The 19483-nt window shown below is 47.3% G+C and overlaps 2 long non-coding RNA genes across 2 annotated transcripts in view; both read right to left on the bottom strand.

Annotated features, from left to right (window-relative positions):
* Positions 1-1179, bottom strand: part of LOC135322773 (uncharacterized) — a 56542-nt gene extending 55363 nt beyond the window's left edge. The window contains exon 1 of the long non-coding RNA XR_010383608.1: positions 955-1179. This is a non-coding gene — a long non-coding RNA (uncharacterized LOC135322773). The remainder of the gene's footprint in view (positions 1-954) is intronic.
* Positions 1180-12491: 11312 nt separating this feature from the next.
* Positions 12492-14637, bottom strand: LOC135322741 (uncharacterized). The gene is made up of 3 exons (XR_010383515.1): positions 14560-14637; positions 14140-14252; positions 12492-12734 (listed from the first exon to the last, which is right to left on the bottom strand). It is a non-coding gene; the product is annotated as an uncharacterized LOC135322741 (long non-coding RNA).
* Between the last annotated feature and the right edge of the window lie 4846 nt (positions 14638-19483).

Here is a 19483-nt window from a genome sequence, read left to right as displayed (position 1 = left end):
GCTGGAGAATTCTGGTTACAAACACCAAGTCCACTGGATCACTCCAGCACTGGCTGTCACTCTTTCTGACCATCAGAGAGTCACTTGGCTTCAGTGAGTTTACTTTTCTCTTCTGTGAAAGGCTTCAGTTGCAACTAACGATGTATAGAATCTCATCATTCACAAACCCAACAATTAATGAGGACTTCCTATGGCCAGGCTCTGGAAATATGAAAATATAGGGTCCAAGATATATTCATGGGTAGAAGAAATTTAGGTCATAAAGACATTAATTCTTCTTGCTTTGATAGACAGATTCAATACAATTCTGTTTAGATTTCCTACCAGATTTTTCATGGGTAACAAGATAATTTATGGTCAGGAACAGCCAAGAAACTTCTTTAGAACCAGCACTGGGAAGGGGTGGATAGGTCATTCATTTCCACTGGTATTTCTGAAGTGATGAAAACGTTCTAGAATATTAAAGGTTGCACCACTGTGAATATGTTAAAGCTGCTGAATTGTACCATTTAAGTGGGTGGACTTCATGGTGTGTGAACAGTATCACAATAAAGATGTTAAATGAAAAAATATTTCTTGACAATTATTTTTCCCTCTATACAACTAGTCTGCCCCAAAATTTAAGAACAAAAAAACCAAAACAAACCAAATTTTGCCAGGAGCTTTTTAGGAATGCAATGTCCCTGGGTCTCCAACGCCTCTGGTGGTGCTGTTCCTGTTAACACACACTAGCTGGGCTGGACTAGTTAGGGAGAGTAACTATCTTTTTAAGATCGAGGGTCACACGTTTCACCCTGGGAGAGGGAAGGATGGAGGATGTCACAGCCTCATGCCTGCAGCTCATTTTTAACTGAACCAAGCCTTGGTTTCAACACTGTTATCCCTCGCACTATAAAAACAGTGACATCATCAAGCACCGTCATCATAACACGTGAAAGTGTTCAAGGTACTTACCTGGGGCAGAAACACTAAGGGAGGAGAAGGAAGCTCGCTCAGTACTGATGCTCCCTTTTCCCGACTCCACCAGGAGAAGCTGGGCTTTACAGCTGGAGGCTCTCAGCCATGGAGCAGCGCAGACGCCACTGAGCTGGTCCACAGGGAGCGGGAAAGGGAGAGTATGGCAGCCCCGGGGTCGCGGGGCAGGGAAAGCGTGGTGGGGGGGACGCGGGCTGCAGCCCCGCTCGGAGGCCAGCCCCAGCTCCAGCCGCCCGCCCCCGTCCGGGTCCGCAGAACCCGCCCGCCCGGGACACAGCCCGCCCAGGGGCGGGGACTGGCCGGCGGCCGAGGAGAGGCAGCCCGGGAGGAGAGGACTCGCGGGCGGGAGAAGGGAAGGGGACGCCAGCCGCGGACTGAGGGGAGTCCGGCTGGGGCGATAGGCGGCAGGTGCACACCTGGCCCTGGACAGCTGTGGCCGGGGCTCCGGGGCAGGAGCCAAAGTCCTACCGGGCGAAAGAACTGAGCAGCTTTGGAGCCGATCCCCGGCTCGGAGCTGGAGCTTCCAAAACTCGTTCCAGCTGGCACTGACTGCGCATGCATAGGAGGGCCAACGATCCGCTCTGGGTTCTGCGAGGGAAGGTGGGGAAGCAAGGGACGGAGAAGATGGGAGGAGGAGGGGAAAAGTGGAGGGAGAGATATGGACAGGAGGAGCAGGGAGAAGGCAGGGATCTGGAGGGGGGAGGAGAGTAGCAGAGATGGAGAGAAAATGTTTTAACTCTGGGGGCACCCTGAAGGACGCAGCAGTCCTGCCTCTGCACCCTTCTCTAACCCTTCAAGGCCCGCAGCTCATATTTTACCTCCCTGGTCCAGCCCTCCACCCAAGGCCTCTGCAGGACCCCTACGGGGATCACACCCGTTGCCCCCAGGTGAAGCTGGGTTTCCTTTTGCTCTGGGAACCAAGCACCCGCAGGTGTTGTCGCTCAGAACTACCTTGGGAAGAGTACATATTCCCCTTTTACACTCTGGGAAACAGGCAGGCAAGATCTCTGCCTTAGCTCCACTGTCCCAGGTTTTGTGCTGGCGGGGAGCGGGAGGTACAAGGTCAGATCCCCAAAAGGAGCATACTGCCTGAGTGTTGGTGCGTAGTCCCCATCCCTCCTGGGTAAACCACACCCCACCCTCGGGGAACAATCAAGGGCAAACAGTATGTCCCTGGGTGTGGGAGAGCTGCCCTCAATTCCAGTGCCCAGCTTGCTAGGAAGATAGGAGTGTTACTGAGTCCAAATTCATTCTCCTCAGTGCAGGAGAGTGCAGTAAGTTGGGAGACCAGGTGTTGGGGCATGGAATAGGAAGTTTCTCTAGACCTAATTGGCAAACTAATTTCCTGGAAAACCATCTCCCCAAGTCAGAATTCAGGCACCTTTCGTACATGCTTGGTTGTTGCAATATTCTTGATGTAGGATTTCTTTGTTGTTAGAATCCTTTGTTCTTGCAGCTATCTGCCTGGGTCAGATCCCTGTAAACCTCCAACAAAACAAACGTTATTTTCTATTATGTAACTTGTTATCTTTATATGAATGGAAAAGAGTTAAATATCCTTAAAGGTCAGAGCCTTCAAAATGGGATCTCCTGTATATTTTAGGCTGTAGGCAACATTGTATTACAAGCAAGATGAAGCCTAGGAGACAGGGCACAGGGTTTAAGTCAAATATACTGATCTATTATGGAGTCAGATTTGTTCTTTTCTATTACCGGGGCAGAAGACACTTGAGGATTTAAATCCCTTTAAGTTAAAATTAAGTAATACTTTAAAGGAATTTACATACATAGGTCGGAATGTGCATAGCATATCTGGAAAAGAACACGAAGGAATGTAAACAGTGGCATCTCCAGGGAGGGCTGAAAGAAAAGAGGATGAGGGAAAACTTCTTTAACTTGTGTATTTTTGTGCTCTGTTTGAATATTTTTAACCACATGCATGTATTTCTTTTTCAGTTAAAAAAAGTGTAATGGAGCAAAGAAGTAATAAGTTCAGCAAATACAGAAGCCATGGAATCACAGAGCCATCACTTTTGATTTAAGCCAGGAAGCATTTATTGACTCTCTCCTATGTGCCCAGTGCTGTTTTAAGACTTCTTTTATTTTTTTTTTTATAAAATAATAACGTGCTATACCTCACCCCGTCCATGGCTAGTGGAAAACCAACTGAGTTTTTATTGAGTTGTTTTCCAAGGAGTAGAGATGAGTTATAAACAGAACACATCTTCAGGGCAAAACAGGCAGAGTGGTTTTCCAGCAGGCCAGACAGCTATGAAGGGTTTTCAACAGAGGCACTCAGAGGCTGAGAGAGAAACCCTCCAGGACCCTACAAAAAGCTGCCCAAACTGCCTTCTCCATGGCACTACTGAAATAGGAAAGAACAAATCTGACTCCATATTTGATCTGTTCCTTTGACTTTAACCCTGTGCCCTGTTACCTAGGCTTAGTCTTGTTGGTCCTGCACCTTTTGTAAAACAATGTTGCCTAGTGCCTGAAATATACAGGAGACCATATTCTCAAGGCTCTGAATTTGAAGGATATTAACACTTTTCCATTCACATAAAGATAACAAGTTACAGAATAGAAAATAACATTTGTTTGTTGGAGGTTTACACGGATGTGACCCAGGTGAAGACCTGCAAGAACAAAGGATTCTAACAACAAAGAACTCATACACCAAGTTTGCAACAACCAAGCACTCCCTCTTCCCATTTTTAATAGAAGAAGAGCCTGAAATCTGACTTGGGGAGATGGTTCCCCAGGACATTATTCTACCATTTCTCAGCTGGCTTTCCAAATTAAAGTCGCTATTTCTTGCCCCAAAACCTGGTCTCCTGATTTATTGGCCTGTAATGCACGAGCAGAACAAGCCTGGACTCGGAAACACAAACAGACATTGAAAGTACCCGTTTGGTATATTAAATGACCTGCTTCTACTCGTCTTCCTGACGTTTTATTCTCTTGACCACTCCTGCTATGTTTATGAAAAACCTGTCATGTGGACACATTTCCATCTCTAGCCACTACCCTTCCAGGTAAGAACTGATGCCAAGAAGTCAATGGAACTTGCTAGAAGGTATTACCTGGCCAAAATAGAGCAGAAGTGGTTTCTGGCTGATGTTCAGGAGCAGGCTGGGACACCTGACAAGATGTTATAAGTAAGGATAGACAGCTGGGTACCAAAGGAGAAGCTTCTAAACTTCCATGAGGGACTTGTTGGATAGGAAGGAAAAGTCCCAGACTATAGCTCGGATCCCACCACGAGCTTCCTGGGTAAGACTGGGCAAGTCATTTAAAATCTCTAGGCCTGTGCTGTCCAACATGGGAGCCACCAGCAACATGCAGGATTATGAAGTTATTCTGTAGCCAGACAGAATTATAAAAAAACATTTTATTGCAAAGGCCCAGCAGGTATAATGTTTAAAAACGTTATTGGTTATCTTGCCCTAACGAGTTATTTTTGTATGTGTAGCTTTCTGTGGTTTGTAATGCCTGCGACTAATGATTCCGATAGAGTGAGGTATTTTGATATTATAAGTTACTGGACACAGTACCCTCATATCACAGTTGAAAAAAACTGATCCACATAAGCAAGGTGATCTGACTTATTAGTTATGAGCAGGGGCTCTGGGGCCATCCTGCCTGAGTATAAATTCTCACTCTGCCTCCAGGGGGTTCTGTGTGAATCTTGGACAAATTATTGTTGTTGTTGTTGTTGTCATTGTTATTATTTGTGCCTCTTTTTCCTTACCTTTTAAGTAGCGAGGAATATGTAGACTCTATCCCCTACTGTGTTGACAGGATTAAATGAGTAAACGTCTGTGCTGCCCAATTCCCTGGGTTTCAGCATTCTCCAGGCAATCAGTGCCAAACTCAGAGGCATTCTCCACTGTCTTCGTCAGTCTGGGATGCTGTAACAAATTACCGTGGGTCGGGTGGCTTAAACAAACAGCATATTCCTTATGGTTTGGAGGCTGAGACTTTCAAGGTCAATGTATCCTTGAGAGGATTGCCAGCTCGAAGATGGCTGTCTTCCCAATATCTTCATGTCCCAGAGAGCAGAGAGAAGCAAGCACTCTGGGGGCTTGTATAAGAACACTAATCCCATTCATGAGGGTTCTACTCTCATGACCTCATTTTATCCTACTAACCACTTCCCAAAGGCCCCGCCTCCCAATACCATCACCCTGGGAGATGGGGTTTCGACATGTGGATTTTGAGGGGATGCAAACATTCAGTCCACACATCGGCTAAATCTCCCCAACATGCAGTCATCAAACCTGTAGCTAATTTCAAAGTAATATTTATATCTCTCTGTCCATTTCCATTCCTACATCCACTATCACTGAAGCCCTGTTACATTTTATTCCTTATTTTCCTGGTAGAGATTCAACTGATTCCTCTAACTCCAATGCTCCCCTTGCTCCATTCTGCTTAACAGCCCTGCCAGTTAGGTCTTCCTTAAAACACCTTCCCACTTCACCTGGTTGTTTTTTAGGTGTAAATGTCAGAATCCTCTCCACACCCCATCCTATACCTTTAATCCGTTACACTACGGCTCACTATGTTATTTTCCTTTTACCAATGTAAGAAATTTCCATAAGTTTAAGAGCTTAAACCAGCACAGATTTATCAGCTTATGGCTGTGGAGGTCATAGATCCAACACAGTTCTCATTGAGCTAAATTCAAGGTACCAGCAGGGTTCCTTCCATCTAGCGGGTCTAGAAGAGAATGTTTCCTTGTTGTTTTTTTTATTTTTCCAGTTTCCAGAGGTCACCCACCTTCCTTAGCTTGTGCCCCATGACTTCCTCCATTTTCATGGTCAGCAGCCTTTCTGAACATTGCTCTATGGCTACACCACCCTCTGATTTTAAACTCAGCTGGGAAATGTCCTCCATTTTAAGGACCCCTGTGATTCCATTCGGCCCACCTGGACAATCCAGGCTACTCACCCTATTGTCTCATCTCAGGATCCCCTTGTCCCATCCCATTCAGGCATTATGGATGTGGCTGTGACACTCACCTTGTGTAACATTTCCTCTCATGAGCAATTTATGGTTCAAGGCACTTATGAATGACTTTTTGTTTTTCTTCCTTAGCCTTTCTACATTCAGTATGTCTGGTGAGATTATATGAATCCTTTTTATTTGTCCCCCTGCACTAATCTTTAATAATGTATCATGGGTTTAAAATGCTAACTGATAGACAATTTAGAAGACAGAAATCCTCTAAGATTTTTGTGCTAAAATATCTGTCATGCATTTTGCCATGTAGAGTAATATGTCACAGGTGGCTACCCTGTGGCCGGGGAGGGACATGATTCTGCCATCACACTCCCCTCATTCTCACCAATGGGCTGATCACCTAACCAAGGATCTATGCTCCCCGCTTCGCTCACGTCCTCCTTTCCATTGACTGTCCTGTTCCCATCGCTTCCTTCATTCAGCACATCAGGATTTCATGACCACATTCTTCTCTAAATGGAATGGGTATCTTGAATCTAATGTCTGACAACTGTTCTTACTGTATATGCACACAATGACCTGCACATAACCCCGACCAGCTCTTTATTTTCCTAGAATCTCCCAGAGGAGTCAGTTCCATGATGATGGTGATGATGATGGTGATACTGACAATGATGACAGGGACCTCTCAAGGATTCTGATAAAGAGGGAATCAATAAAGGGAGGGAATCATTGCAAAATTTCCCCAGAGACAGGCTTAAAAGTAAATAACTGCTATAGTGTTTAATGAAATTGACTTATATTTAACTATTTTTAAAACTTTATATCACTGAATTTAAAATTTTAATGGGAATTCTCATTCACCAGTAACCAAGATTCAACTCTAGGACCAAAGTCTAAGGATTTCGATCTTCTAACAAATTGTCCACTAGCCTTTTAAACACGTGATCCTTTTAAAAAGCTTAGTGCTGGGCTGAAAATAAGCAGGATTCATATAATCTCACCAGACACAGTGAATGTGGAAAGACCAAGGAAGAAAAACAAAAAGCCATTCATAACGTCTTGAACTTCACGTTGTTCACAGGAGAAAATGTTAGCCAAGGTGAGAGTCACATCAACATGACGCCTGAGTGGGATGGGGAAGCTGATCTTCCTCATCAGACATTTATGCTGATTTGTTAAATGCCAACACAGTTTCCTCATTGGATTTGCTTCTAACAAGTATGGAAGAATTTACGTTCTACCAAAAGCAGTCTAAACATTTTCCCCCGCTGTCAGGTCTCTGGACTGAATGTCCCCACAAGAAGGACATGAATATGTTTCATAGGGAATTCTTCCTGAGAAGCAACAGGATTTTCGAGGGAAGAACTGCAGGCCCACAATGGAGGGCTGGAGGAGGGCTAGAGGGGGCACTGGAAAAACAGCAGGAGTGAGTTCAGATACTACTGCTCAGGTCGCCAAAGACAGCATTGCTATCTCTGAGGATGTGACATTCTCCCAAAAGTTCCATGAGTGAAGGTACCTGTGAACACTAAGCAGGTTGTTAAGAAACAGCAGCACATAATTTGCGTCACAACTCAATTACATTATGTTTTGATATTTGGAAAATAATTAGCCCATTGTCCTTTGAAACTGCAGCAGTAGCAATAGAAATAAAAAAGGCTGAGCCGTCTTGGAGACAACAATCAATAAACAATTCTAAATCTGCAGGATTCCTTGACGATATGCAAGCAATGAGCTAGATGTGTGCTGCAGATACCTCTTACTGCAGGGCTCACTCCTGCAAAGCATAGAACTAGTTTTCTCAGCAGACAGAGGGAACGAAGTCAAGATTCCAAATCTTGAGATATTTACTATATGGCAGGAAAGATCACACAAGTACATCCAGTCAAATATGAATAAATGTAACCAAATATTATCAAATGTGACTGGAGCACAGATGAAACAGAAATTCCTTTCACCTGGGATCTAGAGAGACTTCTTCAGAAAATGTGGCTTTGGAGATGGCCAAAGACATGGGTGGAATTTTGGCAGAACAGGATGTAAGGAATTTTAAAACTGATTCTAAAATTTATATAAAAATTCAAAGGATCCCAAATATCCAAAACAATTTTGAAGAAGAAAAACAAAGTTGGAAGACTTGCACTATCTGATTTTCAGCCTTTTTTTTTTTTTTAAACTACAGTAATCAGAAAATATGGTGTTGTTGTAAAACAGGAAAATAGAATAATGGAGCAGAATAGAATGTTCAGAACTAAACCAACACTTATATAGACAATTGATTCTCAAAAAAGATGCAGTGGAGAAAGGATCTTTTCAACAATTAGTGCTGGAAGAATTAGATAGTGATATGCAAAAAAAAAAAAAATGAACTTTGATCCACACCACACAAAATATACAAAAATTAACTCACAATGGATCATAGATCTTAATAGGAAATCTAAAACTATAAAACAGCTAGAAGAAAAAGCATAGGCTTAAGATTTATGACCTTGGGTTTGGCAAATATTTCTTTGCTATGACACCAAAAGTATAATCTACTTTAAAAAGAAACTGATAGAGTGAACTTTATCAAAATGAAGACTCTTCAAAGCTGTTCTAAACACCGCTAAGCAAATGAAAAGACAAGCCATAGACAGAAGCTATTTGCAGACCATATATCTGATAAAGATCTCTCTTTGTATCTGATCCAGAATAAAGAGTTCTCAAAACTCAATAATAATGCAAACACCTGAATGAATGAATGAGGCCAGAAAACACACTTCAGTAAAGATATCCAGATGGATAATAAGCATATGAAAAGATGCTGATTAAAGATGCCATTAGTCATTAGAGAAATGCTTTTAAAAACCACAGTGAGATACTAGTACACATACATACAAGAAGGAATACGATTAGAAAGTCCGACCTTACAAAGTGCTGGCAAGGAAGTAGAGCAACCAGAGCTGATACACACCACGAGGAATTTACAATAGTACAACCATTTTGGAAAAGTCTTTAACAGTTTCTTTAAAAAAGGTAAATACCTATCTACCATATAACCCAGATATTCCTCATCTGGTGCTTTAGAAAAGAAAAGCATATGCCCATATAAAGACTTGTAACAAAATATTCACTGCAATTTTATTTATAATAGCTCAAGTTGTAAATAACCCATGCATCCATCAAGAAGTAAATGGATAAAAAAATGATGGTCTATCCAAACACTGCTCACAACAAACTATTCAGTAAAAACTCAGCACTAAACAATACTCTGCTATAAGACACATAAGCTATTAATACAGCAACACAGATGACTCTCAAAATAATTACACTGAATGAAAGAAGTCAGACAACATAGAGTAGATACTGCATAAATCCATTCATACAAGGATCTTGAAAATGCAGACCAATATGTTGTGATGGAAAGCAGATCAATGGTTTCCAGGGGAAGATATGGGGATGGAGGGACAACAAAAGGCAGGAGAGAAGCTTTGTGGGTGATGGGTATGTTCACTCTCTTGAATGTGGTCATGGTTTCTTGGGGATATATTTATGTCAAAACGTATTAGCTGTACACTTTATATGTGTAAAAATTACTTTGCCAATTATACCTCAAAGCTGTTTTAAGAAAAAAGGCACTTCAGTCCTGATCCACCTCAGCTCCTGATTGGAGTGACATGATCAGTCCCTCACCCTGTTTGCCTAACAGGAAGGTAGAAAACCTCTCACGGAAAATAACATATGGATTTTTCATTTGCAATGTCTGCCATGTAATAAAGAATTTCAAGACATGCAACATGTCAAGACTATATAAAGGATAATATGAGAATAAGAAACATTAGACAAAGGATGCAAACCCCCAGGTGATGTAGGCATCAGAGTTACCAATAAAGGCTATAAAATACTTTTAATATATTCAAGAAAATAAGGAAATTATGGGAGAATAGATAACAGGGTAAAGACTTTCACCAGAGAAATATAGTGGAATGTATTTTTCAGAGAAATTAAACAGATACTCTAGAACTGAAGCTTTCAGCTCTGGAAACAGGTAAACAGAGCTAATTAGGATCCCTTTTAAGTAAAACTTTCAGTAATGCCGGGTAAAATACAACAACAAATGTAACACAGAGCTAACTATGGAAAGAGAAGTTCCCAGGTGACAAAACAAAGAGGACACTTAAAGCCCAGTGTGGTAATCTTGTGAGCTGATGCCACCACACCCTGGAGGGAAGGGGTTTTAATCTGCACATAAATAGAGATACAATGTCCATTTAGGAAAAAGGGTCCATACCAGATGTAGAAGACTCTTCCTTTATATCTATATAGTCAGAGACAGAGATGTAAATTGGCAGCAGAGGTCACAGTGACACAGGGCCCTGGGCCAAGGAATGTGAACACCTCTGCAAGCTGGGAAAGGTAGGAAGACGAATCCCTCCCTAGAGCCTCGGTGTGGAACGTAGCCTTGGCCACACGTTGGTTTTAGCCCACTGACATCGACTTTGCACTTCTGCACCCTAGAACAGTGAGGTGATGAATGTGTATTGCTTTAAGCCACTGAGTCTGTGGTCCTTTGTTACAACAGCAAAAGGGAAGAAACTCAGGAACCAACATGAACATGAACCCCAAGCTGCCTGCTGTGCTGGCAGGAAGTTCTTTGTCTCTGATCCTGGGGGAGTCTCCTGTCTTTTGGCAGCATCCACAAACTACCTCATGCTAACTTGACAGCTTGCAGAAGGTTATATCTTAACCCTGCACAGTTCTTGATATTTAGTTAATAAAAATGATGGTGTCATCATGGGTATTTTTCCATCTTTTAAATACCCTTCAGTCTTCTAATAAAGCTACCTCTAATTGAGAGACAGTGTAAATAATTTTCAATCTTCATAATAAATAACTGTGGTTTTATTTGGTTACTTAAATTATGAATAATAATATTCAAATTAGTAAAAGTTATTAAAATCAACATTGTTTAATGAAAATATCATTTCTTTTTGCATGAACATGTATTAACTACAATAAATGTTCCATGCTTTGTTCTACGATTTACTGTTAGAGCCTTAAAGAATAATATTTTCCTCAAAAGATATTATGGCGAAGGGATTTCTTTTGGTGGAACAGTTCCTACATCAAATCTGGTGTATGGCTCAGGCCACTGGGAACCTAGAGATGATAGAAATTAGGAGGTATTATAAACACAAAATGATTTTTAAAGTAATTAAACAACTGGATGCGTGAAAACAAAGAATCTGAGAATATTCTAGTGAAATAAATGTATTTTCAGCTTAAGCAAGACACTGGGTGAATAAATCTAAAATGAAAAAACCACCCAGAGATTAGCAGTGAGTCATGCATGCAGTGTGACTGATCAAAACCAAGTTGTTTCCAAACCAGTGTGCAGGCTTGATGCCTTCATGAATCAAGTCTGTGTGGCACCAGGCCACCTCGAATACATGTTGATGGGGTATTTATAACCCCTTCAACATCCCAGCACAAAGCCCACACATGAGCCACAAGACCATCACCTACACATCTGCAAAACACACAGCATGGTGAATAGCACTTTTCTTGTTCAGTAGCTGGTGGCAGGGCACTGTGAGCAGACCGAGATACAGGGATACAGAGACACAGAGGCACTTCCCCTCACTCAGCTGATAACCTTCCGTGCATTCCTGGGGACAGGATTGTCATAAAATGCACCATGGATTGATCCTCCTCCTAGGAAAGGAACGGTAGGGCTGTCCTCAGGTTTGAGCAAGGGTGGCCGGAGGATCTCAGAAGAGCTGTTTCAGCACAACCAATAGAAATGTAGGCCACCGTGACCACGAGAGACAGGTCTCCTGCCATCCTGGTAGGCACTTGGGCTCCTGACAAAAGCTGGGCTCAGTAAAGGGTTGAGTAGAAGGCACAGACCTCAGGGTTGCCCCAGCAAGAGACAGGAGGTAGGGCCTGGTTTATACTGCTCTGGGTGTATCCCAGCCTCATCCGAATATGAAATCAAAAATTTGCAAAACAGCAGAGCTGGGATGGATCACCTACTCCAGACTCCTCACCTTACAGTTTAAAGGGTGGCAGCCCTGGGACGCAAAGCAACATGCTAAAGGCAGAGCGTGGAAGTGGCAGTGCCAGATGAAACGCACCATGGCAACCCCCGTTCAAGGCCGCTGACACTGAGGACGGGGCCAAGGTTTCCAACGAGGAGAATGAGACAGTGTAAATATCTTGTTCCCCCCAAAACCCCAAATGTTTACTAAGGCACAAAAACTCACCTTAACTAGCTCTCTTCTGAGGGGGCTCTCTTCTGTCTCCGTCTTTCTGTCTGTCTCCATTTCCCTCTCTCAGACAAAAACACATACAATTTTGTGAAAGGGGACTTCCTGCCATACAAAGACAGAATTCACATCTTCAGAAAAACACTTGACAAAGCACAATTCCAATTCAAGTCTTTGTGTGAGGTCTGGGCAACTGGCTTATTATCTAGAACAATCGGTGGTTCCAAAATCAGGAGATAATCTTCCCCAAAGGAAGAGTTCTGGTCCGTGTTGATGAAGCTGGGGGGGGCCCCTTTCATGAGCCCGTTCGGCTCCTCCTCTGGCCACCTGCTGCATCTGATGGCTTCCTGGAGCCGAACATCACTGTCAAGGGCTATGGTTGGGATACCAGCTTTGGCCTTGTCCAAGCGGTCCACTTCATTGACGTAGCAGTGAAAGAGGGACCTAGATTCGTCATTGCCCTGCCAGAGAACACCTTGGGCACCAGCGGTCTTCCAAAGTCTGACACAAAGCTGTTCAGTCTGAATCTCTTCTCAGGAGACTCTGCATTGCAATAAACAAAACCAAAATAAAAGATCGCTCACACTCTAGCTCGGTGACCTGAAGACTCATAGTTTTTGATATCTACTGAAAGCAAATCCCTGCACAGAGCATGCTGACAAGCACTGGAAGTGAGAGACATCACTTTCGAACACATACAATTACACCCAATGCAAAAGTCTCGTGAGGGCCCTTGGACCATCCTGAAAAGACATCGCTCCCTGAGAATCCTCAATACTGGTGCATCGCACACCAGTGTTTCTCAGTGGGACACTCAGATCATCTTCATCAGAATTAGTTAAAGTGCTTCTTAAAATGCAGAATTCTGGGGTGCACACCCTCAGATTCTCCAGAAGTAGGGACCGGCAGTTTGTATTTTCATAGCAACCAAGATCACTAAACATGCTCAGGTTTAGCACCGCGGTCTACATCGGGTCACCTGAGCATCGACAATGCTGTCTCACGGGGTGGGGGGGTGCCATGTGTGTCAGTGTGCTGTCCTACCCACGTGTCTCCCCTGATTCTCAGAACTGACAGTGCAGCTCCATTGGGCAAGAAATACCACCATTTCACAATGCATACGCAGGGCGCCCGACTGACAGATACAATCAGTGCTAGGAAAGGGGACAAAACTCAGGTTCCTCATCGCTTGTTTCACTTACTGTGGGACAAATGATCAATTCAGGGGTAATAAATCAGTGTATGAGTGAATAACATGACTCTCGTTAGTCCCACGAGTGCCTGGAAGAGCGAGCATGGGCACACTGAGAATCATAACAGCCCATCTACTTAATTGTCATCCTCCCCAGATTTATGTAAAGGTTACTTCCACCCAGGCAGTGACCCCTGAAGGGCAAGAATCATGTCTGAACACAGTCTCAAATCCAGAACAGAACCTGACAACAATTAGGCTCTGGAGTCTGTGTTTAGCGAGTGTGGAATCTCAGAGATTCCAGCTCTTACACCTTGCCTTCCCATCCCACCCCTCACGATATGGCCCTTATGACCAGCTCTCCCGGGGCTATGGCCAAGGAACCCATTTACAGGACTGGAAGAATCTGATCATGTAAACCACCCCCCAGATTATCAACAAGAGTCACCTGCATTTCAGGGATCAGTAATCCCAGAAGCTTTGCAGTTCAGGTAGCTGAGGGATTTTTATATCAGCTCTGTCTTCTACTGTGACTGCCTGGGTGACATCAGACAAGGAATTCTCAAAAGCCTGAGCTTTTCCTTTCAGGAATAATCTAATTAACAAATCTCGTTGACCACTCAACAAATGTGATGTGAAGATCAATGATTTACACAGGAGTACAACATTCACTAGGTCATGGATTTAGAATCAGAGAAAAATCATTTGAGAAAGATTGACAGAATGTAACTTTAATGCAAATTTAAGTATTCTTACCTTTCAGTAAATCATCTTCTTCCCCAACTTATCACTTCACCCAAGTTTAAAAGATGTTTGAGAACAGGGATGAGTGTGCCAGCAATCTGGGACCCAATAACCTAAAATGTCACCTAGGAAAAAGAGGGGAGTGACACATTTTTAAAAAGCATGGTGAGGATGGCGGGGCCATCCCCCAACTCCAGACTAAGAGGCTCTAAGTAATAGATTTCCTGCCTGCCTGGGGCATCAGCTCATGTGAAAACCCACCCAGAAACCTCACTGTCCAGCAGCTCCTCCGTAACACAGGCTACACTTTCTCAGAATTAAGAATTGGGTCCAGTAACCCCTTCGCTGAAGAATAAAGACAAAGGAGAAGAAGAGAGTTCTGCCCCTCCCCAGGGGAGAGCCCAGACCTTGGGCTGCATGCACTGAGCCCACCTCCCAGGAGAAGGATAAACTGGAGAAGGGCGTCCTGCGAAACTGGGGCAGCAAATGTTGAGATGGGAACAAATTGACTTGCTGGGCAGGGACAGCCCCCTCCATCACTGCCTTGGCGGCTGCCTCCGCCCCCTCAGCACATCCTGCCCACTTCCGGTGGTTAAGCTGTCAGGGAAACAGTGTTTTACGGCCTGGGGCAACAGAGGCTGCCCTCAGGCCTAGCTGCGGGGGAAATGGGATCTAAACCACCAGCTCCCAAGTGGCAAGCTCCATACCCCCGCCAACAACCCGCCGGCCCCGCACCCTACAGCACCCCCGGGGCAATATGTCCTGGAGAAGGGTGACCTGGGAATGAGGGGCAGCAGAGGCCGCCCCACATCAGGCCTCCAGAGAGATGGGAGCTTATCCTCCAGCTCGACACGGGCAGAACCCCCTCCTCTCCACCCCCTGATCTCACCGCGCCCACCTCCCAGGAGCAACCTGAGCGGTGTGGGGTGTCAGGCGAATCTTGGGCGGGAGAGGCCATCCCCAGGCCAGGTCAGGGGAGAGGAGAAGAAGTGGCCCCATTAGGCGGGGCAGCCGGCCGTCGCAGCTGCCTCTGCCCCTCGACAGCATCGCGCCCGCCTCCCAGGAGCAAGCTGACCTGGAGACGGGCATCCGGCTTCTTGGGCAGCAGAGGACGCCCCCAGGTTTAGCCGTGGGGAAGAGGAGAGCAAATTGACAGGCTCCGCACTGCAGGTCCTCTACCCCTGCCGTCGCCTCCCCCACACCTTAAAGGCACCGCCCAGGGCCCCCCTCCCCCAGCAGGCTAAATGGGACAGGTGTGTCTGCTGATCTGAGGCAGGAGAGGCCACTCCCACACCAGGCCATCGGGCAGACGGGAGCCAATCCACCAGCTCCCCAAGGCAGCCCCCTACCCCCGCAGCAGCCACCACTCTTGCCCCCTGACCTCACGGTGGCCTCGTCTAGGGAGCAGGCTGACCTGGAGATGGACGTCCGGCGAACTAGGGACAACAGGGACCGCCCCCAGGGCAAACCATGGGGGGAAATGGGAGCAAACGGACCATCTCCAAGGGAAAACCTGACGCTGCTGCCACCACCCCCAACGTACCACGCCCGCCTCCCTGGGTCAGGCCAACTAGGATACACGTGTCTCGTAACCCAGGGCAACAGAGACCGCCCCCAGGACAAGCCGCGGGGAAGATGGGAGCAAATGGGCCCGTTCCCCCGCTGCAGGCCCCCGACCCCCGCCACCCGTGCACCCTGACTACCCTGCCTCCCGCCCCCAGCAGGCAAAGTGAGACAGGGGTGTCCTGGGACCTGGTGCAGCAGAGGCCGCCTGCAGGCCACGCGGCACTGACGTGGGAGCTAATCCACAAGCTCCCCCGGGGCAGCCTCCCTATCCCCGCAGCCACCACCTTACCAGCCCCCTGACTTCACCGCACCCATCTCCCAGGTGCAAGCTCACCTGGAGTCGGACCGCAGGTAAATCTCCAGCGGCAGAGGTCGCCACCAGGCCAGGACGCGGGGGAGAGAAGAAATGGAGCAGCTCCATGGAACGGAACCCCTCCCCCTGCCGCCGCCACCGCCGCCGACTCCCAGGAGCAAGCTCACCTGGAGACCGGCGTCCCGCCTCTAGGGCAGCAGAAGCCGCCCCTGGCTCCGCCGCGGGGGACAGCGGAGAGAACTGACCGGCTTCTGCGCAGCAGCCCCCCTACCCCCGTGGGCCCCGCACCTTAATGGCACCGCCCCCACTCCGCACTCAGCAAGCTGAGTGGGACAGGTGTGTCTGGCGACCTGGGGAAGAAGAGGCAGCTCCCAGGCCCGGCAGCCGGGAGAAGGCAGCTATTCCACCAGTTCGCCAGGGGTGGCCCCGCTCCGACCCCCTGCCGCTGCCGCTTCCCCCTGACCTAACCGCCCCACCTCCCAGGAGCAAGCTTACCTGGAGTCCAACATCTGGCGAATCTCCGGCCGCCAAAGCCTCCCCAGTCCAGGCTGCAGGGAAGAGAAGAAATCGACCGGCTTGCCCGGGCAGCCTCCCACCCGCCGCCACCCCAAATCATTGCACCAGCCTCCCAGGTTCAGGCTGACTGTGAGGGTGTGCACTTGCCTTCTGATCCTACCCAAGTGCCTGAGCACCTCCCTGCACTCCTACACTCCCTGCACCCCTGCATCCCCTGAACTGCCTGTGTCCTCCACAGCCCCTGCACCCCTGGCACCACTTACAGTTCTGCACTGCCTACACTCCTGCACCCCTGCGTGTGCCACACACCACCTCTTGGGCCTGTGGCAGAGTCTCTGCTGTTCGACCAATGCACAGGAACTCACATCTTTGCCAGTATATGATGCATCAGTGGACGTCTGGGGTTGGCTGATGGAAGGTACATGTTCCCGGTCACTAGCTTGGGCCACTAGAGTGATCTCTGTGAGGTCACCCAGGACGGGCTCAGAGATGCTGTCTTCCGGGAAGAGAGGAGTTGAAACCGGTCTTGAGGACAGAGCTGTGCTCACCAGGTCGTCCACGCTTCATGTTTTACACAGAGCTTGGGGAAGTGAAATGGATCTGGCCAAGTAAGACCGGCCTGCTGTACGCCCACCTCAGTCCTGGGCTCTGAGGCAGACCGACTGGCTCCCACCCTCAGGGCCCAGTTTGGGCACCTGAATGGTCCCTTGGAGGCATCCTATCAGTTCTCAGGAAGAAGTCTGGCTGCTTCCACCCCATGGCCCTCCCTCCCACTGTGCTGGCCTCAGGAAGTTTCCTTATTTGGGGAAGAAGGCAGCCCACCCCCTACCCCACCCCTCACCGTGCTCTCACCCAGGCTGCTGCTCTCTCTGCCCGTCAGAGTCTGGAAAGCCATCCCTCTTCAGTTATGTCCCTTCAGAGATGGACTTGCTTCCACTAAATTCCAGGCGACGATGCACCATGGAATGCACTGGGCAAGAGAACCAAAATAAATAGTTTCTTCTGTGAGGTTTTCTGTTTATCTACTGGGGCTGGGCTATGTGTAGTTTGCTACAGCTATTGGTGTGAGAGGCTAAAGCCACCTGCATGTCCTTGTTTTCATCTCCCCGCTGTCTTTGGGTTTTCCCTAGACACTCCTGAGACATTTACTTCTTTTAGTTTTATTCCTATTATTACACAGGGGCCCTACTGACATGGAGGTAAGGTGTTGGGGGAGAGGGTCAGAGCAGGGCATCTGTAGTCCTGGGATTAGATCTCATTGAGCCTGTGCCCAGAGCTGTGACGTCCACAAGTCTGTCTCTTTCCCCTACCCCAACTTGGGTGACACAGAAGGTATTTCCCTTCCCCCAGGTTGGTTAGTCTCTGGTAAAATAATTTCTCATTAAAAAAACAAACAAACAAAAAACAACTTCCCCCAATGAAACAGAATGTTCTGGGTGTATTTCAATAGAGTTATTTTCTCCTTTCCAGGCAGGAAGCATGAAGAGTTATCCTCTGAGGCCTTCATTCTGAGAACAGGACACGGTCCTGGAGGTAAAATGCATGAAAAAGAGCAGGGGGCCCCTCTGACTGGCCCCCTGGAGTTGTCACACTCAGACTTCCCCACGCTGAGCTTCCCACTGGCCTCAGGGACCTGTTAAATCTGCCTGCCCCCGGGGTTCTTACAAAAGCGGGTTCTGCCCTGGAAGCTGTGACTCTCCAAGCCTGCCTGGCTGCCTCTCTGGGTTGGGAGCAGCTTTTCCCCTCAGTTTTCTGGGATCTAAGAAGAACAGTGATTTTGCAGCTCCCTCAGCTCTGGTGTTGTTTTCAGGACAGAAGGAGCAACTTCTGAGCTCCACACGAGCTTGACCAGAGGCTGGAAGCCTCCCCTCCTCTGCCTCCGTGCAATCAGTGGCTGTTCTTCTAGCCGAGTTTCTGAAGATGTGGATTTAAACACACACATCCCAGCCCCTACAGGAGCACACAGTCCCATAAATCCGCCCAGTTTCCACTGGTAACTACGGAGCCGATGGGGACATGGGTTTCGGGACCACAGAGGCCTGAATGCAGGACTTGCTCCGTGGCCTATTAACGTGGTTGCTCTGGGCCTTGTCTGAAGTGGCTTGCTTACCGCACCTGGTACATGGGAAACACAAAATAAGTACTAGAACATTCACTTTTGCTCCCTCCAGGGCCTTCAAACCTAGAAAGTAATAAGTGAACGCAGACGGCCTAGTCACCACAATGAGGTCCGAACAGCCTGGCTCTCCTGAGTGATGGGCACTGACTTGCACCTTAACTCGGAACAGTAGGGGAACTGCCTTCTTCTAACTGGGCATCTCCCCACACCGGGCACTCCCTCAGCTGAGACGGGGCCAACTCCCCAAATGAGGTGTGTGCTGGCGGCTTCAGTGTGACCTGGCCCTGCCGGGATGTGAACCTGCAGTGAATAGGGTGGAGGGCCGGGTGGAGGGGGATCCTTTCTGGGGTGGCAGGGGGCCCGGTAGCACCCCACCCGGCCTGGTGCCTGGGGCTCCCTAACACCCCCTACAGCTCCTGGGTTGGCTCCAGTCCTGGACACTCCACACACCCTCCCAGTATCTTTTCATTAAGTCCCTTTTTTGTTTTTATCAGCAAGAAGTGGATTCTGTTGCTTATTCAGTGGAACTGTGCATCGGGAAACCAGACTATTTCTAACATCAGTAAAATTCCAACCTCGGTCAGCTCGCCGGGCAGACCACGCAACACAAAGGCCTGCACAGGGCTGTGCGAACGGCTTACGTGAAGGGTCCTCATCATCTGTCTTCAGAGATACAGAAGCTGGTGGTTCAGGTAAAACCTCAGGGAGGGATTGAGGAATCCAAAGCTGGTTGGTTTCAAAGGCTAACTGGTCAGACCAGACCCCTGAGCTGTGGTCAGAAGCCTGGCTCTACATCACGCAGACTCAGAGCCCTAAGTGTCGGGTGGGGCCGGTGGTGTTCC

The sequence above is a fragment of the Camelus dromedarius genome, chromosome 13 (genome assembly GCF_036321535.1).
Source record: "Camelus dromedarius isolate mCamDro1 chromosome 13, mCamDro1.pat, whole genome shotgun sequence".
Lineage (NCBI taxonomy): Eukaryota > Metazoa > Chordata > Mammalia > Artiodactyla > Camelidae > Camelus > Camelus dromedarius.
Note: the sequence above shows the minus strand (reverse complement) of the source record. Positions and strands in the feature narration are given on the sequence as shown.